We start from the raw sequence: 16043 nt of genomic DNA on the forward strand, positions 1-16043 counted from the left end.
GCAAAGTTTATACCATGGCAGCTAAGTTTAAAGTTGCTGTTTTTTTTCTTTTGCAGAAGCGATTAACTCTATCCCCTTGTATATACTGTGCAGTAACAGGCCAGGTAGTGCAGCTGGTCATGTGAGAGTCATAATGCCCTCTGTTGCGCAATGCATCAGCTGGTGACAAGTAGGCCGTGTCAGCAGCAGCCCTGCTTGCTGCAGTTCTGGAAACCTTCCCTCCCCGGCAGCAGCAGTCATGCGCCTGGGCCAGAAAAGACTACAACTCCCATGAGCCCCGGCGTGCGCCTGCGCACTCCATTCCCAGTTGTCAAAGTGCTCTTGGCGATCGGTCGCTGGCTCGCCTGCAATAGGCAAAAACGAAAGAAGGACCCCGAGCATTGTTGTGTCGATCTTTGCAAGTGATCATACATAAGGTAATTATTACCGAGGCAGCGCAATCTATTGCATGTTATATAACTGCAGATTTCACTTGCAAAAGCCATTGCTTTCATTCCTGGGCAGTGGATTGGGATCAGCTGCACCAGACTGTTTGCAGGTGATTATTGCTCTGTTTGGGGCATGGGGAAAAAAAAAAAAAAGTTGCCTGTGGCCATGATATGTTAGAAACCAGAGCCAGTCCGATGCATTTAATTCTGGGTCTCTTGACCTTGAGGAGGTAGGCAAGGAGGCCAGTTGGTGCTGAGATCATTAAGTCCACTTGTTTATTCATCATTAGCAAATGTCCCATTAGCTATGCACCAGGGGCCTGTCCCTGTCGTATAATGGTAGCGAATGAATACTCTGGTTAAACTATTCATGCTTTAACACAGGGAATAAACTGGTTTTTACAGTAGTGCTTAATCCTCACTGCCATATGTCACTTGATCTATTGCTTATTTGCAGCTAAATGTTGGGCGTTGTTGTTGGCAGTTTAGCAGCTACTTTATAATTACATACACCCTATTTCAGACGAGAATGCAAGCTGCAGTTGTTGTTAGATAGTTTGTGAAGCCTTTAGGCTGCTGTAGATCTTTGCATCGATGTGACCTTTAAATGTATTTGGCTCTTTCTTTAAAGCTAACTGCAGCAATCGGGCAGTTCAGGCGATATTCAGCTGCTGGACCGATAATCTAAAGCTGGGTACACACTGGAGCGATGTCGTTCCGATCTGGCCAAATCATAATGACATATCGCACAATGTGTATGCATGATATGCGCGCTCCTACAGTCATATGCGACGTCCGGTTTGATGTGCTGCAGTTTTGATGAAACCGCAAGTGGCGCTATGCAGTGTAATGAAGGACGGAACGAGTGATTGTCTCGTCGTTCATTACTTGGTTCTGATGTGTACTCAGGATCCGATATGTTGGCCCTGATGTGTACCCAGGATCCGATATGTTGGGCCGCCAGGCCAACATATATCGGCTGGGTACACATCGCTCAGTGTGTAGCCAGCTAGAGTGCGTACGCAGCCCCCGGATTCGGATGGGATGATTGGATCTGACCTACTGCATGACATTTCTCAAAAGCGATGAGTAGATATTGTGCGCATTTTGTGGTGTGTATGCTTTTCCGATCATCTGACAATACTGCCCAGCCTTATAACAAGTCGCTGGTAAGACCTATGCTGCACCCGCCCCCTGAGCGGCACCCATGCCATCATAATCCCACTCCCAGGGGTGGGTGCCCTCTTAGCCACTGCACCGGGTTACTAGGGAGCTACTTGGACCGTCCTAAAGGCATTACAGATCCCATGGCACTGTGGGGCACTTCATGACGTCTCTTCGCACACAGTGCGGGAGCAGATTGCGGAAGCAGGTCAGTATGGCGGTACCACTCCCTTTGTGACTGCACCACCATCCTTACAGCCCTGTTTCTGCCCATAGTACATTTAAAAGCTTTAGGACAGACAATTGCTAAGATTGGACCGATAGATCACTATGTGTGTACACTACAAATAAGATGTTCTCAGGATCTTCTCATCGATGAGAAAATTCGGACAAATCTTTCGGATTTGTTCATGTGTGTGTACCTACCTTTAGCCTTAAAATTGACACAAAAGGATATGCGTTTCCATTAATTAAATAATCAAAATGATTTAACATTAAATTACTTGTCGTTAAGTGTGTGAACCGCTAGAATTTTCATGTTCAGCTAAGGGGATTATTAGGGGCAGATTCAATTAGCTGCAAAGTTCCCTTGTAGCCTTACGTGCTTCTATGATGTAGGTTATGCGGGCAGGATAACTTGGTGTTTTTCCTCGAATCTTATAGAGGTTGCGGGTAAAAATGAGTGACGTTTTCCCGCCTGTCATTACCTGCTATGTGCACCACCAGCTGAGTGGTGCGCAAGGTTACACTTGAACTTTGCACATAATTGAATTTGCCCATTAAGGTCAGGAGTGTCAATCAATGGGGTGACTTATCAAGTGTTAGAAACTAAAAAAACCCCCATAAACCGAAGTCTTCTGTATGAAATCCTGGTCACCATGCAGGTTTGTGAACGCATGTCATGCTGCGATCAAAGGAGATTTCTGAGGACCTGCTCTTGTGGCTGTAGAACAGGGGTGTTTTTTTTTTTTCAGCCGAGGGCCATTTTGATATATATAACGTTATTCGTGAGCCTGGTACAGGCCACGCCCCCTCCGTGTGATGTCACACAAGGCAGGGCCGCAATCACCGGTGGTTACAGCAATGCCCAGAGTATCCTGAGGATGCTCCAGGGAGTTGTAAGGGCAGCGGTGTGACCTTCTGAAGTGTCCAGGCAGCACTGCTGCATAGATTCTGGCTGCAGAATGCCATTCAAGGCACCCTGCTAGCCAGATGAGGCTAGCAGAAAAAAGCTCAGAGGGCCAGACCAAATGATTCCAAGGGCCTTATACGGCCCCCGGGCCTGAGGTTCCCCATCCCTGCTGTAGAAGGTTACAAAATGATTTCTAAAGATATCCGTCTTAACCATTCCACTGTCGCGCATACAGAGTCAAAGTTAACACAATTGTTACTCTCCACAGGAGTGGTCCTCAAAATCATTCCTAAAGCTGGGCATCCACTATACAATTTTCTGTCAGATATCTGTCCAATCTGGCTGGTTAAAATGAAAACCTGGTAATGTATGGGAGCAAATGACAATCGTCCATTTGCCCACAAACACTGGAAAATAGCCAAAAATGGTTGTTCAGACAAATTGGTTAAAACACACAAATTTAACCAATTTGAACAATATTTTTTGTCCTTTTTTCAGTGTTTAAAACCATATGATCGACTGTCATTTACTCCCATACATTACCAGGTTTTCATTCCAACCAGCCAGATTGGACAGATGTCTGACAGAAAATTGTGTAGTGTATGCCCAGATTAAGAGCAAGACATACAGGGCGGGATGTACTAAGCATCGCATCCGCGATGCGGTACATTCTGCCTCTCTTCAGGTACATACCACGGTTGATTACTGTGGTATGTACCTAGAATATCGCAAAGGACAGCTCTCCCAACTAGAGCTGTCCTTTGCAATGCCCCCAGAAGGACGCCTGTGCAGAAGGACGCTGGCAGCAAGGGTTTAATGGGTGGGATTTGATCGGATCCCTCTCAGGGTGAGCGTCCTGGAAAGAAGACCCTAGGCTTCTATTGGGTAACGCCACCTGCCGGTGGCGTTAACCACCGGTGCTTTGCACATATGGGGTATGCTGGAAAAGCCCCCAAAATGAAATTTTCAGGGGTTTTCCCACATTTACCCCTTTAGAACATCCCGCCTATAATATTCCTGGAGATCATAAAGAACCCCACAAGGCGACATCAAGCCTCTCTTGCGCTGCCCATTTCAAGTTTGCTGAAGACCACCTGGATGGGCCAGAAGACTACTGGAAGAATATTTTGTGGACCGATAAGCTTAAAGTAGAACTTTTTGAAGTTTATTTACATAGGGGTGTCTGCTTCCCAATGATTTTAGGCCCAAATTTAAAAGGGCAATGCTTTTATTAGCAACATGTGGGGGTTAGTAAATAAACCCCTTTGTCTTAAATGAGAAATGTTGTGGATAAAACCAAACGCTGCATTCCAACATAAGAACCTCATCTAAAGCCATGAAACAAGATGTTGGCAGTTTGATTGTTTTGGGTTGGCTTGCTGCCACAGGATCAGGATGGCTTGCCATCATGATGGAGCTATGGATTCTGGATGGTATCAGCAAATTCTGCAGGAGAACGTCACGAGTATCCATCTATGAACTGAAGTTCAGCAGAAGGTGGATATTGCAGTAAGACAATGACCCTAAACACACAAGTTGGTCTACAAAAAAATGGTTGGAGCAGAAGAAATTTTGCATTTTGGAATGGCTGAGTCAAAGTCCAGGGGCTATATTTGCTAAAGAGCAGGTTTGTAGAAGTGGTGGTGTTGCCCATAGCAACCAATCAGATTCTGGTTATAATTTATCTAGCACCTTATAGAAGATAACTAGAATCTGATTGGTTGCTATGGGCAACACCTCCACAATGTGAAACCCACACTCTAGTAAATATACCCTCAGATCTTAAGCATATAGAAATATTCTGGCAAAGCCTGAAATTAATTGTTTGTACAAGAAAGCCGCCAGCATCCATGAGTTGATGCAGGACTGTAAGGAGGGACAGGCCAACATACCTCCAACTTGTATCATGGGACAGATCAACAACTCACATAAAAGTTTGATCAAAGTAATTGCTGTTCAAGGGGGTCACGCACAGGTTCACATACTTTTTCTGACAAATTTAATGTTTGATAATTTTCATTAATAAATGGAAAGTATACCTTTCTGTGTGTTTATTGATTTACAGATGTGTCCTCATACACCTTAGCTCTAATCGCGCCAAATAAACCGTGTTGATGTACTACGGACTGTGACACGCACCACAGATTTTTTTTCTAAACAGTTGTGTCTTAATTCGTTCTACTAATCGTCAAAAATACATTGTGAGCGTACAAATCATCTAGGTGTATGAGGACACATCTGTATTGATTATTTCATTTATAATCTATAGTTTTGACTGAAGGGGCCCATACACTAGCGACGGATCACCGCGTTCCTGCGATCCTGAGATGCCGGGTTGTAGGATCGGTGAAATCCAACATGTCGCATTTCACTGATTTGCCAGTCACGATCAAAATATAATCATGATTTGCAAATCAGTGAAATTTAACATGGAGGATTTCACAGATCCTCTGATGGATCGTGGAACATCGATTGGCGTTTCCGCTCCAGTCTTAGGATCGCGAGACTTGTCGGTAGGTGTATGAGGGCCTAAAGTCTTAAGGTCCCCATACGTCTGTGACAGATCATAGCGATGGGATCGGAAACGCCGATACGCCGGTCACCGAGTTCCGCGATCCGTTGTAGGATCGGTGAAATTCTACAATCACGATATTTTTTTGATCGTGATCGGCATATCTGTGAAATCCAACATGTGAAATCCAACATACAATATAAGGTTGCAGGATCGCTACAATCCATCGCAGATGTATGGGGGCCTTAAGATGAACACATTTAAGGCCTGATTTATTAATTAGTGATATGCTTGTAATCACCCAAACACAGCCTGTAAAATGAGCGTTAGGAGCTGATTGGTTGGCGTACCATTTAAGATTAGTAACAAATGATAACAAGCGTATAATTCATTATTTAATGGGGTCCTTAAGGTCAGATTTATGCAGAAATTCATAACCAATTTAAACTGTTCATAAACTTTCTAGCACCATTTTACCTTTCCGAGTAGATCTATACATGTGGACAGCAATATATATTCATCTTCTAATGTTGCTCATCCACCTGGCGATTAAACCTAGCGATAGAGCGATAACGACGGTCGTTATCGCTCCATCGCTTGGTAATCACCCGCAAATCGGGCAGTAAAAGGTTAAAAACGACCAGCGATGCACGCGCCCGCTGGTCGTTTTTAACATCAATCATCGCCCGAACACGACGGTCAACCCGACGACCGCCGTCAGGTTGCCATGTTCGGGGATGATTGATCTGCATACACTGAACGTCTGAACGTTCAGTGTATGCAGTACACCCCGCGGGAGACGACGGCGTCGTAATCGTGCCGTTGTCCTCGCATCGTGTAATGGATGGGCAGCATAAAGGTGCATACACACTAGACGATATGCTCCCTGAGCGATATCGTCTAGTGTGTCCCCGGCAGGCTGTGCTCAATGTCGTTCATGACATTGAGCACAGCCGCTGAACGATATCATTAGCGATATCGTTCAGCGCCGGGCTCTCTCACCCATTCCCTGACATGCAGCAACCTGACGAGGTCGTCAGGTTGGCCTGCATGTCAGCCCGATGAACGAGGATGACGAACGACCCGCGGGAACGCGCGTCGTCGTCATCGTTCATCTTTTTTGTGTTAAACATGGACGATAAAGTGGACGACTGAACGATAACGATATCGTTATCGTTCAGTCGTCCACTTTAATCGCCCAGTGTGTACGCACCATTAGTCTGCAATGTTCCCGTTTAACCGTTTTGTTTCTTGTGTGCAAAAGGGAATATATAATTTACATATAATACAGAACAGTTTCTGCATTTTAACTCTCCTGCAATAACATGTTAATTGTTACACAGATAGAATTTTCCGAAAAACACTCTCCCTTGGTTTATTAACGACTGGAAAGGATCAAAGAGTGAATTTGTGTGTATAAACATTGTTGGATGTAATGTGTCACTGTCGGATATTTCCGAGTAGCAGGTGATAAAGCATTCTTGTCCGTCAACCTTAATTCAAAGGTTAAATGGATAGCAAAGCTAGAAAATATGCTAGAGTTCATTAGGCAGGACTTTGTCATACTGAACTGGTGTAAGGTTTGTGGGGCCTGAGAGTATTGTGTATGTTGTGCCAGCACTGAAGCAGCTGATCCAGGAATGCTGCAGTATTGTACTGCAGAACTGCCGGCGATCAGAAATCCCTTTCTCTATTCTATAGCTCTCTGCAGACTCGCACCTCCAGGCCCAGGGTTTTAGCTGACTTTCCTTTATGTTTTACCAAACACAAACTAGAGGTAATAACAGCTAACTCCTGCAGATTAGCACACATCCAACCCAGCCGGTAGTAGCAGTGACGTAGATCACATTGCAGGTTCACACTGATCCTTCGCCAAGGAAACCAATTCCGTTTTTTCCTTTATTTCCTCAAAACACGTTGCTAAAGATGTTTCATTTTGAGGAAGGTGTTTCAGTTGATTTAGCAATGGGATGCTGTCCGCTAAATAAACATACTTTGCAACCTTTTGACTTCACTGTTGTAGGGTCTGTAGATAATTTAAATGCGATATGAAGCCTAGAGCACAGGAGTTAAAGGGGGAACCCAACTGTGTGGAAATTAAAGCAAATATATAAAGAGGTAGAAAGCTTTAAGGAAAAAAAAACTCCCTCTCCTTCGATAACGGACAACGCTACAGCGCATCAGTCCTCTAGTGCGCCTAGGATTGACCCAATGCCGATTTTTCCTTAACAGCATGTGATTTAAGTGCTTAGAAACTGCAATGCATTGTCCAATATTGGCGGTTTCATTTAAACCTTTAATCAGTGGTGTATCAATTATGGGTGCAAGGTGTGCGGAACACACGAGCCCCTGGGTCCAGGGGGGCCCACACCGCACACCCTGCACCCATTCTTTCTTTTTTTTTTAAATATCTTTTTATTGAACAGCAATAAAACAGTTATACATTGCACAATCCAAGAATTAGAGAAAATAAAATTGTCTGATAAACGACTAGTCTGTTTCTTGGAACAAACAATATACAAACTACTGTTAATCTTTTCAAACTTTTTTTGGAAAATAGTACAAATATAGATTGAAATTATGTCAAAGTACAAAGAAACAAAGTACTTGAATATAATATAATGTAGAAAATTACAAAATTACAAATACTGTATAAAAAATCAATATAGTACACCGTATAGAAATGCAAGTAAATATACAATCAATGTCACTCAAACTATGCAACTTATAGAGCCAGTGTAAGCAGCAATTGAATTTTGAGTTAACCAATTATCACATCAACTTCGGTATATCAGTCAATCGTTGCGTCAATATAATCTACATCAATGCAGAATTATATTAGAAAAAAGGGGGGGAGAGTTAGAATAAAATGATAAAAGAAACAGAAGAAGAAAGAAAGGTGAAATAGAGGGGGAATCACTGACAGAAGGTGAGAGATACCTTGTCTGGGGGGATTCACAGAGAGCTACATATAAATAGCACAAATAGGGGCATTTTAAGTGATATTTCTTAGCATAAACCATTCCGTGTGATCAAAGACTTTCCATATGTTATTCTGAATCTGGACCGGTAAACATTGTATGTATGGTTCCCATTTTTTGGAAAAAATCCGTACCCCTCTTTCGATGTTAAAGATAGCCATACGTCTCTCCGCATAAATTACCTCCAGCAGCGCAGTTTTCCATTCCATTAGTGTAGGTGCTGATTTTGAGATCCAGTAATTAAGGATAAGTTGTTTAGCTACTGTAACCATGACTCTCAGAGCAGGTTTCCATGGGCCCAAGGAGGACTCAGACTCCCATATTGAAAATTCTGCGAAAATAAGAGCTGCCGCATTTTTGGACAATTTAAGATGTATCATATTATTTAGATAACACAAAATTTTATTCCAAAATCTATGGATCTTTCTGCAGTACCAGAGGTTATGCGAGAGAGAGGCATTAGAGCAGTCACATTTCACACAATTTCCCTCCTCCAGTGGCACACTGCACCCATTCTTTCTAATACTTACCTCTCCGAAGTCTCACGTCAGCTGGAAAGGCACTGCACAGAATGCCTGGAAAATGGCCGCCGCGGTTATTCTCTCTGCGTTCTGAGAATGAGCAGTAGGGAAATCGCCGGGAAAATGTCTGCCGTGCCATTCTCCCGGTGTCCTGCGCATGTGCAGTAGACTCTGGGCACAGACTAGTGTGGACAGTCTTGATCGAAACTGTGTTGTCCCATGGGCTGTGGGTTTGCAGAGCAGTGGTAAATGGTTGCCACAGTAAATGTGTGGTTTGTGGGTTAAGTAGAAGCCGTGTACTCGGCACACCCCCATGTGGTGTGGCCACTTTCCTATATATATATAAAACTTAAGTGCATCGCGCTCTTCTTTCACCCACTGTGTGATATCTGACCCCAGCGTCCTGTTTATGACAGCTGATTTTGAGTTGCGACATTAAGGGGTATATTTACTAAAGTGCAGATTTTTAGAAGTGGAGATGTTGCCCATAGCAACCAATCAGATTCTACTCATCATTTATCTAATTCCTTTTAGAACAGGGATGGGGAATCTCAGGCCCGGGGGCCGTATAAGGCCCCCGGAACTATTTGGTCTGGCCCTCTGAGTTTATTTCTGCTAACCTCATCTGGCTAGCAGGGTGCCTAGAATGGCACTCTGCAGCCAGAATCTATGCAGCAATGCTGCTTGGAGCACTCTTAGGACGCTTCAGACAGTCACACCGCTGCCCTTACAGCTCCCTGGAGCATCCTCAGGATACACGGAGGGGGCGTGGCCTGCACCAGGCCCACGAATAATGTTATATATATCAAAATGGCCCTTGGCAGAAAAAAGATTCCCCACCCCTGTTCTAGAAGATAATAGCTAGAATCTGATTGGTTGCTATGGGCAACAACTCCACTTCTAAAAACCCGCACTTTAGTAAATATACCCCTAAATATCTTGAGATTAATCACATAAGAGAAACTAGTGCATTTTAGGGAAGTTTTATGCGATTAATCTCATGAAATTAATCGACAACGAAAATAGCGTTCCCGTGTTCCTTATTTCAAATGAGCAATTTCTGCCAAGAGTCCTCTAACATCTCTTGGGAAAAAACAATTTATCTTTTATTCCATTGAAATGCATGAGTAAAAAGAATTTCCTGAAATTTACAGTATGTGAAGGGAATAAATTGCATCATCTAAACGATTTAAAGTGTAAGAGTGTTAATAATCTCATGTGTAGCAGAGTAGACCAGAAACAGTAAATCTCTGAACATTGTGCGACTAAAATTCACCTGTGTAGTCTAGCCCTTAGCCCATGTGCGTCACTAAAATGCCAGATTTTAAAAATGATGCTTAATTGGTAAAGCACTGACAAATATGGATGAACAGGAATTTAGACCTCGCGATTGCTGAGTGTATAGACTTTAACATTTCAATTGCTTGTACGACATCATTTCACACGTTATTTTACCAGTGAGAAATACTATTGCTTTCAAGTATGCCATAGATATATCATATACAGTTGTGACCAAACTACAGACCAAAAGCATTAAGCATAAGGGGTATATTTCCTAAAATGCGGGTTTTTAGAAGTGGAGATGTTGCCCATTCAGAGTCTAGCTATTATTTTCTAGAACAGCGGTGGTCAACCTGTGGTTTTTCCATTGTCCTGATATGGCTCCCCTGCCTGACACTGGCTGCTGTTGTGACACATGAGGGGCTACTGGAGTGACACATGGGGATGGATTGTATTCTGTGAATCTGTGTTTTTTTTATTTATTATTTGTGGATGTAGCTTTTGTCTGTTTTTTTTTTTTTTTCAATGTTTTTTTATATTGTTCTGGCTTTTTCTTTCCCTCTAATAGTTACCTCTACGGTAATTGTGTGCATGCACAAGGCCACACCCCTTGTTGCATGTGCGCCTTAGGCGCACACATAACCTCGGCTCTTTGACATACCTATAGATATTTTGGGGCTCTTTGACTCTGACTGGTTGGCCACCCCTGTTCTAGAAGTTGCTAGATAAATGATAAGTAGAACCTGGTTGGTTGCTATGGGCAACATCTCCACTTCTAAAAACCTGCACTTTAGTATGTCCTTCCTGTTTAGAGTTGGTCACAACTTAGCCAGGTTTATCTTTTAGTGAAATTGGGCTTGTCAGGGTGGGAATTGGGCGGAGACAACGGGGTTTAACATGAAGTGGCTACTAAAAGATTTAACTATATATTGCATCACATTGATGCGATATATAGTGAAGTTTAGTAACCATTCATGTAGACTTACCTGTCCGGTGTCTTTGGGTGCTGTCCGGCCCCTCCACGATCCCTGGAGTCAGTGAGAATACAGACATCAAGTGCCCAATATGTCTGTATTATTACTGCGCTTGCCTCGGCATCCGAGAGCAGCAGGTCAGGTCGTTTTTACACGCTACAGGCTGTTGGGGACCCAAGTTTAAAAACTAAGCGGGTCCTGCAGGACACGCTATGTGTAACTCTGCAGCAGCCAATCGTCAGCAAATGCGTCTTCTTAACCAATAGCCGGTGGCGGCGTTTCCTCATCTAGTCCCCTCCCCTCCAGTCCTCACCCAATTTCCAGGCAGCTCCGACCAACCAGACACCGGGATCGCCAGGTTCCGCCCGCTCCCCGGGAGCAGCAGCGCCTCCAGTACCCCAGCCAATCGCTCGCTACCTGTTTCCCCAGCCAATCACTGCCTTAGTCTCTTCGACCAATTGCAGCCTGCAGTGTCTTCCTCCGCCTATCTCAGCCCGCCAGCGCAGTGCGTCTATCTGCTCTTTCCTCCAGCTCAGGTCAGTTTCCAGCGGTGCCTCTGCATTCTCTACCTGGCACACTGACCTCGGGAGCTGCCGCCAGCACCATGTATCTATGCTGTAGAGAAGGGCCCGACTCACCCATTGCAGTCCAGCCACCCTCCTCCGCAATGGTAAGCACTGCTCTCTGTCACTGCCCCATGATGTGTGCTCTGTGTATGGGCAGTAAACCATCGTGACACCACATGCCTACCTACACTCCCCTGGACGGCATCTGTGCCCGGAGAGATGATTAGACTTATGGCTGTGACCCTTTATGGTAGGGATGTGTAGAAGTGTGTCTCCCTTGCAGTAGTGTGTGTCCCCCCTGTACCTGCAGTGTAGCGCTGCAGGCTTTAGAGAAGTTATTAATGTAGCACTGCCAATAGAACTGTCTGGGCTTAAATACCTTTTTGCCCCATCTGCTATCTACCCTTACTCCTAACCTAACCCCATCCTTGCCCCCGCAGTCCTGCCCCAGCTGATATCTACCCTTGCCCCCTCCCTACCCCAGTACTGCCTGCCCATAACTCCATCATTGCCCCCCAGTACTGTCCTAGCTGCTATCTACCTCCTCCCTACCCCCACAGCACTGTCCCCAGTACTATTCTAATGTGGAGCGCTACTACTGGTTAAGGAATACAATCACCATTCACTATATAGTAAAGATATGAATTTAATAAGCATAAATACAAAAATTATAATAAGATAAACACCAATATCAAATTACATAAAAATAAAATACAATAAATAATATGACCAATAAAAAAAAATATATATATTTTTTTAAATAAAAAAGACATAGAAATGGGGAGCCAAGATCTTAATTTCACATTGACAAATTGTAACAAATATGTCTCTATTTGCTGTTACATATGTAACATAATGTCCCACGATCATGAGATTGAGTTTATCAATGAACCTTATTCATTAATGCACGGTAATATATTGGTATATAGCTTCCGATGGTAAAAAAATATATATATACTGTATATGTCCATGCCTTTAGCCAAAAAAGGTTTCTAATGAATTGTTCATATGATGTTAAACATTTGTTTGCAATAGTCTGGATAAATCCACATAAACACTGCTTTGCGTCTCTCCATGTGAATGTAACTGCCTCCGTTTTAAATAAGTTATATGAATTAACCCCAAACTGAAATTAAACTAAAACGATCCCTAAGAAAATTATATGTTTTCTCTACATCTCTTAACTTCAGGCACAACTATATATATATTTTGTTTTGCCTGGTAGGTTTTATTTTTTATTTTTACTTTGGTCTTCAAATTAGCTAATCTGTTCAATACATTGTCAGCCTATTTAACTGCTATACTATATGATCCTTATGTAAACAGTTATTAAAGAGCCTTAATGAATAAGGTTGATAAACTCAATCTCATGATTGTGGGACATTATGTTACAAATGTAACAGCAAATAGAGACATTTGTTTCAATTTGTATCACTGAAATTAAGATGAAATTTCAATGTCTTTTTTTTTTATTAAAAAAAAAGTTTTTTTTTATATTTTTATTGGTCATATTATTTATTGTATTTTTATATTGATGTAATTTGATATTGGTGTTTATCATTATTATTTATTTATTTTTATTATTTATGCTTATTAAATTCATATCTTTACTATATAGTGAATGGTGATTGTATTCCTTAACCAGTAGCAGCGCTCCACATTAGAATAGTTATTTTTTTCTCCCTGTTGGTATAGAGGGTCAGCTCCTCAGTGGCAGCAGCAGCACAGGTGGAGGACTATGAGGAGTATGCAGTCGGGATGCCGACGGTTTAAATCCCGACTGTCTAATCCCGGCAAGGATCTAATGACAGGCGTCATTTTACCTATGCCGAGAGCCCGGCATCCCGAACGAAGGTAAGCAAGGCGCGGACAGCCGTGAGCGGGGAGGGTTACGTTTTCGGGCTTCCGGGGGGACTTGGGGATAGCCACCCCCCTGGGAGCGTTAGGTTTAGGCTAGGGGAAGGGGGGTTAGGGTAGGGCACCCCCGGGGGGAAGCTAGGGTCAGGCACCCCCGGGAGACTTAGGTTTAGGGAGCGGGGAATGGGGGTTTTAGGTTTAGGCACTTAGAGGGGGGTTAGGGTTAGGCACTAGGGGGGGAGGTTAGGGGGGGTGGGTTAGTTTATACTTACCTTTAGCGCAGTCAGGATCTTCACCTCTGCCGGGCTTCCGCTGTCGGGATTTGAACCGCCGGCCATGCCGATGACCTGTGAGGAATTGATAAGAAAGTATACATTTTTAAGTATAGCGCCTCCTATTTTTGTTTTTCTGTCCCCAGTACTGCCTGCAGCTAACCCCCTCCTTGCTCCAATGATGCCCCAGCTGATTTTACCCTTACCCTTGCACTGTCTAGCTCCATCCTTGCCCCCCAGCACTTTACCAACTGCTGTCTGCACTTGCCCCCTCCCTGCCCCCAGCACTGCCTGCCCTTACCACCCATTTCTCCCTGCCTCTATCTCCAGCTCTACGCCAACTACTGCTTACCCTTGACCCCCTCTACCCCAACTGCTACCTTCCCCCAGCATTGTACCATAATTTGTGATGGATCTCAGAAAAAGTGGAATAGGACCCCATTTATTTAAAGTGAGTGGTCCCTGGGACCCACACATTTTTTCGCTCAGCACAATCACTGCTGGTATAGTAAATACAATGTGTGTGTATGTATGTGTGTGTATGTATATATATAAATACAGTAAATTCAGTGTGCAAATCAATCAATCAATCAATGCATAAACACATATAATACTGTGAAAAGTTTTTTAGAATCCAATAAATAGATGGATTTTTGGAACAAAGTAAATCTGTGTCACAGACGCCAGATATAGCACAGGCCACAGGTACCACACAGGCCGGCGTCTTCCCCACGTTAAAACCCGGATCCAAGCGGGTATTGGTTTATCTGGAATTGAGAGCAAGAAAGAAGGGGCGCCACATAGTGCATGAAACTGTAAAACAGATTTTATTGCAGACAGCGGACATAAAACTCTTTCAATGAATATGCGTACCACAATCAGCGGTCAGATACCATCGCAAGTAATAAAAATGAAGAAGCCTGAATATCACCCGAACGTCTCCGGGGACTCCGTCGGCTATTCGACCAGTAATGGAAAGCAACGCCAAACCACGCCCCAACGCGTTTCATCATCGACTTCGTCAGGAGGCTCCTGACGAAGTCGATGACGAAACGCGTTGGGGCGTGGTTTGGCGTTGCTTTCCATTACTGGTCGAATAGCCGACGGAGTCCCCGGAGACGTTCGGGTGATATTCAGGCTTCTTCATTTTTATTACTTGCGATGGTATCTGACCGCTGATTGTGGTACGCATATTCATTGAACGAGTTTTATGTCCGCTGTCTGCAATAAAATCTGTTTTACAGTTTCATGCACTATGTGGCGCCCCTTCTTTCTTGCTCTCAATTCCAGATATATATTATATATATATATATATATATATATATTTTTATTTTTTTTTTTTTTTTAATTTATTTTAATTTTTTATTTTTTTTGGGAAAGTGATGTCTGTCCTGGAGTTTTCATTAATCAGTAGATAAGGTGTAATGCACTTGGCAAGTCGAACCTTTGTCCCAAATGGCGGTGGCCATTGTTTGATCAGTATTCCAAAACAGATTGTTTTCAGTTATCCAATATTCCATATGAGAGAAATGAGATTGCAGAACATTTTAAGGTCAGAGATGTTTTATTACTAAGAAATTAATCTTAAAATTAAAGTCTAGCAGTAACTCACACACAATGGAAGCAGCCAATTGAATGGGATAAGAATGCATACAGTATGTGCCAAATATTTTGAAAATAAACTAGGTCATTACCTTTTTCCACACAAATCGCACCCGTGTTTCTGACAGGACAGTCTTCTCCAAGTGCTCTATTTATAAAAGGAAGAAGAAAAAAAGGTGATTACTTTCTGTAAAAGCAGAAGCAATAGCGAAAATATCGGACCTCCGCTGTTTCGCTTTGCACAGAGTGGAAGTGCCAGCGCCAGAGCTAACATTGGGGTCTGGGCACTTCGAGAATTTAAAGAAGATACAATAGTTTTGCACAACTATTGTGAAAACAAAACACTATCTGAAGGTGGCGGTAAGTACACTTCCAGCTGACAGTCAGGAAAGCAGGGAAGAAAATGATCTCTTCTGGCTCTCTACCTGAATGCACTAGTCAAACTCGGTCCTCAGGACCCCAAACAGTGCATGTTTTCCAGGTCTCCTCACAGAATCACAAGGGAAATAATCAGCTCCACCTGTGGATCTTTTAAAATGTGTCAAATGAATACATGAGTAATGAATACACCTGTGCACCTGCTGGGTGACCTGCAAAACATGACCTGTGTGGGGTCCTGAGGACCGAGTTTGAGAACCACTGCACTAGTCGGATCGGCCCCCTGACATCTTGAGTGTCACATGGCTGCAGTGCGCACCTCCAAAAACAGCGCATGCACCACACTGTAAAGATGTCTTTGGCAATTGTGAAAGA

The 16043-nt window shown here is 43.3% G+C and overlaps 1 protein-coding gene across 1 annotated transcript in view; it reads left to right on the top strand.

Annotated features, from left to right (window-relative positions):
• Positions 1-312: 312 nt before the first annotated feature.
• Positions 313-16043, top strand: part of CPEB3 (cytoplasmic polyadenylation element binding protein 3) — a 151935-nt gene continuing 136204 nt past the window's right edge. The window contains exon 1 of the mRNA XM_088476919.1: positions 313-416. The gene's annotated coding sequence lies outside the window, so the exon portion shown is untranslated. The remainder of the gene's footprint in view (positions 417-16043) is intronic.

Source organism: Taudactylus pleione, unplaced genomic scaffold (genome assembly GCF_031769625.1).
Source record: "Taudactylus pleione unplaced genomic scaffold, aTauple2 ptg000198l, whole genome shotgun sequence".
Classification (NCBI taxonomy): Eukaryota; Metazoa; Chordata; class Amphibia; order Anura; family Myobatrachidae; genus Taudactylus; species Taudactylus pleione.